The sequence below is a fragment of the Hylaeus anthracinus genome, unplaced genomic scaffold (genome assembly GCF_026225885.1).
Source record: "Hylaeus anthracinus isolate JK02 unplaced genomic scaffold, UHH_iyHylAnth1.0_haploid 16616, whole genome shotgun sequence".
NCBI classification, from domain to species: Eukaryota; Metazoa; Arthropoda; class Insecta; order Hymenoptera; family Colletidae; genus Hylaeus; species Hylaeus anthracinus.
The window spans coordinates 1-10,162 of NW_026534678.1; the positions used below are offsets into that span (position 1 = coordinate 1).

The window sequence follows — 10,162 nt, forward strand, 5'->3', positions numbered from 1 at the left end:
TCATTCAGAATAGCGTCGATGTCTGCTGGATATTATACGGAATTGGTCTCGATCGAGTATTCATTGCAAAAGTTTCGGTATCAAGAATTAATAAGGAAGTATAGCTCAACAAGTTTAATAGGGTCCCTAAAGGAGTGGTCTGAGCGTCGTGGGTCGAGTGAAGGGAATGGGAACGAACTACCTCGGTTCTACCTCGGTTGAGCAGAAGATTCCCTAGAGATATTTCACATTGGCAGAGTTCCAAGCGATTCTCGTAAAAATATTCCACGTTCTATTAGTTTTAACGAGTATGCATTTTAAATAAGAACCACAGACACTCCATATGAAATTCTTCTTAATCACTTCACGTCCTCGTGGTCCATCGCTTCGTTCTTGATGCATATGGGTATCACAGAATTTGTATCGTTAATACAGTATACTAACTGTTCGTTATTTGTATGGATTATTAGTATTATTTATAGGAGAAAAGTAATGGTGCTTGAGAAAGATGTTGTACATAAATGGTCATGATACGTGAATGTATATGATAAATGCTTATAGATATACGTGCATGTACTATATGTATGTGTAAATATACGCAGATAATCTATGTACTAAACTGTATTTATATGTACATATACGTACTTGTTACAGATACTTATTTATATGGATATATTCATAACGAATGTCTTAATATCAATAATATCGAATTGGCATTAATGGTGTAATAGATCAATGGGAAACAAAGTCTGATTAGTAGTAAGCAATCGTATAGCAAAGGTAACCAACCTAACCAACATAACATAAATAGAACGAGAAGCTTTTCTCGAAGCCAGGATAAAGAGAATATAAAAAAAATCTCGATGTAGGTAAGACGAGGTCAACTTGTTGAGCTATACCTAAATATTTTGCTACCTTTCGACGCGTTTCCTGTGAAGTACTCGAGTGTCGAATTGCTTGGACATCAGTTGTAAGTAATCGTATCAGTCCCATCGCTACCAATGCGTCTCCTCTGCCTCGTTCTCTTTCTCCTCATTCCTTTTGGTCTTCGGTTCCAAACTCTTTCTCCCATTCGTTTCCTTCGACCCCGTATCCTTTGGCACGGCAGGGTGAGTTCGGGAACCGTCATTGAGCACTTCGTCGATCAGACCGGCGACCAGGTGGGCCAGGCCCGAGGCGAGCTGATCAAGGCTGAGGAGTATCGGAGCGAAGCTCGTGAAGGTAAACGAATCGGACCGTTAACGTTTGATCGCCGCTGGATTAGTCTTGTTGTTTTTTCATCCGAATCTCTATCTGGAAAACGACTTATCGACCTAATTATTCATCGGAAAGCGAAATCACCACAAACAGTACTGTGTGTGTATATCAAAGGACCGTGATAGTCGAAAATCAACCGAGAGTTTTGGCTTTCTCTTTTTTATTTTCTCAACCAAAAACAATTTTGCCATCTGGTTTTGCTGTTATTTTGGCAAGATTAATTGTGCATTCCGAACATTTTCCTATATTTTTAAGTACGCTACAAGTATTATCATTTTAATTTTTAACATTGCTCCTACATAATGGTATAAGTTAAAACTGGTTCCATGCAACGATACAAGTATTATCTGGAATAGTGTATGTTTTGACATCTGGTTTACGTTTATTGATGTTCATTTAGTTTTTGCATTTTATTTACCACGATTGTTCGCTTACAAGCAGGGAAAAGTATACCAATAGTATGTAGGGAACCGAATCCAAAGGAAACAGTGATTGTTAATAATCCAGCGGTGATCACTGACAGTTATTAACTTTGTAGTGAAAACTAGGGGATAGGAGCAAAGGATTCCGATTAGATACTGCAGCGTAAAAACAACCCTGACGATACGTATCCAGTTTGCTTCGCAACGTATCGTTTCTTCTGCCTGTGACGATGCCTCCTTTATCCTAGTCCCTTGCATCCGATACACTAGCTATCGAACTAATCTTTTTTGTCAACTCGTGTTTCTAACCATTAAACATTTATTATTAATTCTTGTCTTCATAACACTTTTAATCTCGTTGTTAATTTTCTTTAGTAAACGCATTCTATGTAAGTAGATCGTTTTTATAAAATTGCGTGCAAATAGCGTAGGTAATGGAACCGAATTTTTATTTTATGAATATCAAATTTTAATAAATAAATTTTATAAAAAATACTAGTGAAATATGTGTGTTAGTATTACATCTACTCTCTTACTTTCTACCTCTAGAGTCGATGTTCCGTCAATTTATATTCATTTAGTTATTTTACATCTATCGCACAAGTTCTTCGCAAAGTAAACGTGCAGAAAATAAAGTAGAAAATGTAGAGAGACGAGACGTAGCTAAAATGCTGTTATAAAAATTTAATCTCGAAAATCTCATTAGAATGTATTTACTGAAGAAGAGTTCTAGAACGAGATTGAAGGCACAACGATTTAATTTCATTATTAATAATGAATACTTAATGGCTTGAAACATGAGTTGTGTTTAATTTTGCACGGGCATTCTATCGCTCAGTACTAATTGTTTCTGTCGTAATCGACCGTTTGGTTTTGCACGGAATTCTCTTAATCACTTTCCCGTCGAATTTTTATTTTCACTAGCCGGTCTAACGAATGATACCTTCTCTTTTTAATTCATTTTTTATGTAGGTAATAAAGACACTGTCAGTTATATATTTTTCCTTTTATTTTATTCTTTACTATTTTACTTCCTAACCATGGATTAACTCGAATACGTCAATTAGTATCGTTCACAGTTACAAAGGCTTACCGTTGAGAAGAATTTGCTTGCTTGCTTTACCTATAATATTAATAATAATTGACATTCAGAGAGAATTTTCAATTCATAGAAATCTACAATTTCATAATGCTTTGCAATAAATATTTTGCTACGAATTTTATCCTTATTTTTCTGTCATATTAACCCAATTATTAATTTTTATGTATACCGCTAATTTTTTACGGTTTCTTATTTTCTCTTTTTTCCTTGTCCCATAGTATTGTATTGATTGATATTTTCAAATCTGTATAGGAGGAAGACCCTTTAAGTTGTAACATACCCGTCGCATTTAATCGTAGACCGTAACTCCTCTTTAAAAGTCCTGATTTCTATCTTGATAAATGTTTCGGAATCGTCGCCATTACGTTTTTCTCAATGCATCAAGTAAATGCGGTACGATACATAAACGGGAACAGATTTCGCACGCTATTGAGAATAGAAACTTTTATATTTTTTATTCAACTTTCAGGATTTCAAACACGATCACATGTGGTGTGTAATACAATAATTATTAAGAGCCATGCCTCTTCGACATCCTTCGTTGTCTCTTAAACAGGGAATTATCGACCTTGTTAAACAAGATTCATTCTAGTGCGAATGGTATCGTGTTTGGACTCGTTTTCATTGGGAAAACGTCGTCGATCCACCTGATCCAATCCAACCGAAGTTCGCGACTTTTATCGAGGAGTTGCAGTAGAAACATTTCGTTAGCTTCACTTTCTCTCTCGTCTTTTCTCTCATTGCTTTCTGTTTGTTCATCTATCTGTTTATCCTTCGGTCTACGTCTGGTTGTTCTCTAATGTGCGAGAAATTGATATGCCTTTCGCTGTTCGCCGCATCACGAAGACGAAGCATCCGATTTTTCTGTTTCCTCTTGATGATTTTCTACGCTTTGTACGATTCGACCGTGTTTCGTTTGTCCGTCGTTTTATTTTCTGGCGGTCGTCTGATGCGAATCGTATCTTTCTTTTTCTGTCCACAGAAATTGTACTTCATCATAATCTGCGTCTTAATATTGGCCGTGATATTAATCTCCATCATAATAGCTTGCGTTCCAACTGGTAGCTAAAGAGCCGTGCATTACGTATGAAAGAAGTGGGGGAATGTTCATCTTTTCGTGGGACACGTGGTAGAAAAAACGTTTGCGACCGACTCGTTGAGGGAAAGGGATAGAATTACGATAGAAACAGAGACGGGCAAAATTTTTACCCATACGATAATCTCGTATAACGAATAAAAAAAAAAAATAAAGGAACAATCTTTTATTCGTTACTCGTCGATTAGAGGCTAGAATCTATATTATAGAACGAGATATTTCACAATGAACGAATGAAAGTTTCACTGTTCGTTCGAATAAACGTCACGAATAAATCGCTACTCGTTGGTTTCATTCGTCGCCTGTTATTCGAAGAAAATTTTGCCGATCTCTGGATAAAAGGAAGGGAGGAGGATAGTTCGAAGCGGAAAGAAGAGTTAGACGCGTCTTGGTACTGTACGAAGAGAAAAAGATCAGTCCTGTAGAGTAACAGAGATGGGCAAACTTCTCGCCCAGATAACACGTCTGAATAACAAATAGAAGGTAAGCTACCTTGTATCCTTTACTGACTGGATAGAAAATAGAATTTGAAATATATAATAAATGTTGCTGTACGTTGTCTGTCGTCTAAATAAAATGTTGCCAATCTCCGGTGAGTAGGATGCAGGAGGATAAAGATCCTCGAGTAATGCTTAGTTGCAGGTCTCTCGAAGACTGATTGTAAAGTTTAGGCCAATTTTAGAAGGAATTCCTTCCAGGACTGATCTTTCCTTCTCCCCGCAATACATCTATTAGCAGGAAATACTCGACCACGCATCCACTTCAGCATAGTCAACCAGCTAGCAGCACCGGTTTTCGCTATCCTCCTCTCGGGCACCAGTTTTTCTCGACTTCTAACCTCTATCTCCGAAGCAACTTGTTCGTTAACACAATAACTCATTAATAGAAACTAATTTGTTCTACTAACGCGGCCAGTTTGCACGTCGAATGCACCAGGCGTACATTGGTTCATCTTGTGTGACTATTGACCAGACTCTTGTGTGACTACCGACCGACCAGTCGTGTCGTTTCTCTCGTTAGCTCGTTAGTTAAGCTCGAGACGAGTAAAATTATTTTCTGGATAAACAATAAACGCAGAAAGGTAGCATTCAAATTTTTTCATTTGTTATTTGAAAAGACTGCGATGCTAGAGTACTCCGCAGTATCGACTGAATAGTTTTGAAGGAGGTCGGTAAGATGGAGTACTCTGTCGGTCATGTAGCGGAGATTTCTTTACATTACCGACAGAGCACTTTATCGATTGGAGAGCTCTTTCGTAGTATTCTGTCGGTAAACGTCACGCTTGACGAACGCTACAAATGCATAGAACCCGCATTCACAGGTCCAGCAAATAATTTAATCGACACGGGTAGAAGATGATGAATTCAAAGAAAATTCTGTCCATCTCCGATGGCCAACGCGTAGTCTCGAAAATCAAGACAGACGAGAGCAAAGACCGCGGTCGATTCGCCAAGTACCTTGCCGATCACGATCTTTCAACTTGTGTTACCAGTGCCAGCGCTGGCAATGGTTCTGGTACCGGTGTGAGTGGTTCGTACAAACTTCGATGGGTAACATCCAACCATGCCAACGAGAACATCATGGTCTACCACGAAGTTCGAGTCTCTTTCTACGAGATCCTTTTACTTGGTCGCAGCCACGCACGTGTACCAATTCCAGAGCGCGAGATCGCGCGTTCCTCCGAGTGATCGCAATATTGTACTTTGTTCGCAGAAATTGATGTTCATCGTAATTTGCCTGACACTAGTGTTCATCATTTTCATAATCATTCTGGTGTACGCGTTGTAAGAAGATCGAGGGTCGAATACGAGAGCATTTCAGGGAATAGTGCACGAGAGGCGATCACGAGAGACGAGCCAAGGAATACGTGAACACGGGTTTTCCCTCGCGAACAAACTCCGTGGACGGATTTTCTGCGATCGTATTCGATCGATCCCGAGTAGCGCCAAAGAATAGAAGACAAACGAGTTGTGGAGGACGGTGACGGAGGAGTTAAATGAAGAAAGGTGGAAGTACATGACGAGAAAGGAGTGTCTAGTTCCGCACGGGGAATACCCGTCCCAATCGAGTTCCGTTTTTATCGACAAACTGCATCACTGTCTCCGTTGATCGTTGACCCGGCACGTGCTCGAGCGACTTTTCGCTGTCCTTTGTTTTCATATCCGTTTCCAAGTTCTTAACATGGAATTACCGCGAGAATTTATAATACGTTCGCACACGAGTACCCGCGTCGAAAGAGTGTATACGTAACTGTGGTGTTAGAGCTGCTCGAGATCTCTCGACTAGACGTATTGGAAAATTCCTAACGATCTGGACGAGACACAGACTCGTATGATTTGTACAGAGGGATTCTTAACACGTTGCCAACCGATCGGGGAAATTCTCCAGTTTTCGTCGTGCTGCATTGCGCGCTTATAGGCATACAGAATAAGCGTGTGTACGCCAACTGCAGGCGATCTAAAATTAAAGATAATATTGACACGGAAGTAGATATGGATCTCGAGCAGCTTTACGCAGGTATATTACCATAGTCGACTCGAAGGGCGACCGGCATACACGAATCAATACGAAACCGATGTGTCGCCATGATTCCGAGTAATTGCCTCGCGATGCCCGAAGCGTATATTTGTTGTATTTCCGTCGCGAGCGATCGCAATCTCGCTCGTCGGCGTGTATTATGTAAATAATTGCATTTGTATAGAACAGGTAATAATATTTAAAATTACGAACGGTCATGTTGCGAACCGTTTTGATTCCTTGTTGAGAGCGCAGTTTAGAGTGATAGAGTAAACGACTCGAGGAGTCGATTGGCTGTCGCGAACGTTCCGTTCGAATCGGTTAATGGTACGATGAATCGATGATCCAACGATTCGAAGATATGGACAGAGATTGGCAGGCGCGCGCGCACACACGCAGAGAGGCACTAGCTGCGATTCGAGAAGGACCGAAAAAAGGTACGCGAAGGGAAGATGAACGCGTACGCAAACGACGCAACGTGGCTCGTAGCGTAGCAGACTGATGATAACCGTAGCGGATAACCGCGAACGGTAGGACCGTACGCCATCGCGTTACGTACTTCGTTTGTAATCCATAATTGTATTTTTGCCGATCCGTTGATGCCGAGTGCAGAAGAAGATCATGATCATGATCTGCGTCGCTATACTCGTCGTCATTCTGGCCACCAGCGTCGCTGGATACTTTGGACTGTGAACGCCGAAATCAGGTATCCATTTAGCGTTTAACACGGGGATGGGCAACCGGTGGCAATTTCGCGCAAATGATGCATGCCGTTGTGTTTTCAGAACAGTCCAAAAGCGTCGCCGTCGTGTACGCGAATGCGAGCCGTCGGCAGCAACTGTATCCAGGCAAGTCGGCCCGAAACGTAAGAAATCTCGCCGTTTCAAAGTCGAACAATCGCCGTCGTCGGCGTGGTCGACATTGGCTGCATCGACGATCCGGTCGCAGCAGTCATCCACGGTTACGGCTACGATCTCGGCCGCGGCGTCGTCGACGAGCATCCCGTCGACGCTCGACGTACCTCGTCCCGCCGATCGTCGTTGAACTCGTCCTCCTGCTCCTCGCATTCCGCCTACGCAAGCACCGGGGGAACACAGCCAGAACAACGAGACCAGCTCGGAGGACGAAGAAACGCCGTCGCCTGCTGCCGCTGTCGTTGTTTGCACGATCGTCCTCTGTCGCTGTCGCTGTGCCGGCATCGACGAGATCGCTATAATCCCGGTTACGTTTCGTTCGGCTTCCAACGAACACCGTTTCACGGACAGTTTCGTTGGCCAGTCTCGTTCCGTTCCGCGAGCGTCGCCACCTTTTTCACCGAGACGTAATATCCCACCGTACATCGTCGATCCGATTCGCGGTCTTGCTATCCTTCGCGATATATCTCTTATCCTAGTTTACACCGTATTTTTGATACGCCCGAGGTAGCACGCGATGACCGACAACACCGAAACTACTCCTACTGTATCAAGCTGGTACCAAATGTAAGGATGGAGGACGTGTCATATGCCTGACATCTAAAACACGCGTGGAAATGTGTACAAGGAAAATGCGTATTAGTTTCTCGAAAGTTCTAATTTACAGACATAAGAATTACTAACTCAAGTTTAGTTTAATTCGTTTAGTTTAATTATACTACTTTTGTGGTAGATGATTGTTTATCCCCAACTAAACAGAAGGATTAGTCCGTCTTTTTCGTCACGTAAGGCCATAACGAACTTATATCAAGGTTTTTTTACGGTATTGTATCAACTTGATACACCGAGTGTTTGGTACGCATCGAGTACTAAGTAAGTGTATCGAATGCACGGCGTAAACTAGGTATAATAATTATCTCGAAATATTAACACCCCTACCCCCCCCCCCCCCCCCTCCCTTTGCCCCATTATAAACATTAGACAGATTTCCACTTGTTTCCGGATCATCGAGAGATTCCGCTAGAAGCGACGAAAACACGCGAGGATGGGCAAACCGCGATCGGAAAAACTCGTGTTTATACGTCGCAAAGGGGAGGAGGAGGGGAGAGTGGTATCACGCGTCCGCTGGTTGGATCAGTCTAAGGCGTTATTCCCTCGAGTGAACGACGCTGTTATGTTCTCGGTCGAGAGAATAACGCGAAAAGGTCGCACGAAACGAATCCGAGTCCGCGAATCACGCGTACCAGGGCTGTCCGGCCTACGAGATGAAAAGAAACAGTATTCGAAGCAACTGCCTGCGTCCCATCGTGAATAACATATAGCTGGCCATCGATAATCGCGAACGTAACGTGTATCAACGTATCCCGTTCCTAGCCAAGTCTGAAACCCAATGGAATTTCTCTGTAACGCGGGGCTACCGAGCGATTCTCTCGTTCGTCGCGTCGGATCTAGCTCTGGTAGCTGCGTCAAACTCTGACTAACCCACCCAAGTGCAATCTTTTCACTGTGATTTTACAACGAGCTTGGAAATCGGTTCTTCGCTGATTCTCGTGCGCGCTTGAGAAATAATTGATCGCTTTCATCGACCTGCAGCTGGTTGGAAAGTATCTGACTGTGCTTGTCGCAAACGCTGCGCAATTACTCGTGGAATCGTAAGTTGATGTGTCGTTTTTCAGAGTTAACCTTATCTGACTATTTATTGGCTGTTAGTTTTGTTCGATTATTTATTAAGCATTTATCACGGTTATTGATTGTTTAGTAATTATAATCAAGGATGGCATTTCGTTCGGTACAGTCCACGGCTTCGTGGAATGTAGTAGTACTTCGATCGTCACTTAGGTGGCGCGTCTCGTCTTTGATCAAAGATGGCGGCCTTCGTGTTCTCGCAGAAGCTACAGGTTTTCGTCTCTGAGAGTGTAATCAAGTTTTTTTTTTTTTTTTTCAACGTATTGCACACAGTCACTAGCAAACATATCAGATTATTCGAAGCGTATCATCTTCCACGCTAGACCTCTCTACAACGAAACAACGGTGAATCGTAAGTAGTACTATTCGTTTGGGTTTCAATGATTCGTGACTACACATGAATATTCATCTTGGGAAAATTACCAAGCATTATACCTTGGTAATGGTTTCGTCGAATGTCGTTGACACGTCTCAGTCCAAGGACGTAACATAGCGCGCGAATGAAAACACAACCACAAAAAGTGTCAGCTGCTATCAAGTAGAGTCTTGTTACAATGTATCGGTCTAGATGGTGTCAACGAACCCAGTCGACCGCAAACAGCGCCGGTAGAGTGGTTTAACGATGCGTCGAGAAAAACCATTTTCTTTATACACGGAAACGTCTACGGAGCGTCGCGTAATCGCATCACAGAATTGCAAAGAAAGAATTTCCAAGTTAGTTGCGATCTTAGGATAATTTTTGTTTTATTGCATACGTATACGTAAGTAGCTTGAATCTCGCTTTCGACGGTGTGTCTTTGATTAGCCGACGCTGCTTTATCGAATCGAGAGATCGACGGAATGTCCTCAACTTTGCGTTGCAGGAAACGCCATTAGGTATCGGGTTCGATCGACCGATCGACGCAAACGCTTCGTTCCACTTCGTGGACGCTAATCGATCTGCGTCGAGTTCCATGCAGCAACAGACTATATTTTCTTTCGACGAACTTGAACGCGACAATATGGCAGCGAGGACCAGAACGTTGCTCTGATCTCGCTGCTTTTTAACGAAACCTAACTTAAAACTGAACGTATGATTCATTGGTTCATTATGTTTATATAATTTGCATGGCATGAACGGTTGCGAACAAGCCACGACAGTTTTGTTCATTTTACTACATGGCACGGTGCTTCTCAACCTATTCGTGGT

At 42.3% G+C, this 10,162-nt stretch overlaps 1 long non-coding RNA gene across 1 annotated transcript; it reads left to right on the plus strand.

The window, feature by feature from the left end:
* Positions 1-69: 69 nt before the first annotated feature.
* On the plus strand, positions 70-9,218 carry LOC128892743 (uncharacterized). The gene is made up of 3 exons (XR_008461175.1): positions 70-1,200; positions 3,743-7,079; positions 7,159-9,218. It is a non-coding gene; the product is annotated as an uncharacterized LOC128892743 (long non-coding RNA).
* The last annotated feature ends 944 nt before the right edge of the window (positions 9,219-10,162 follow it).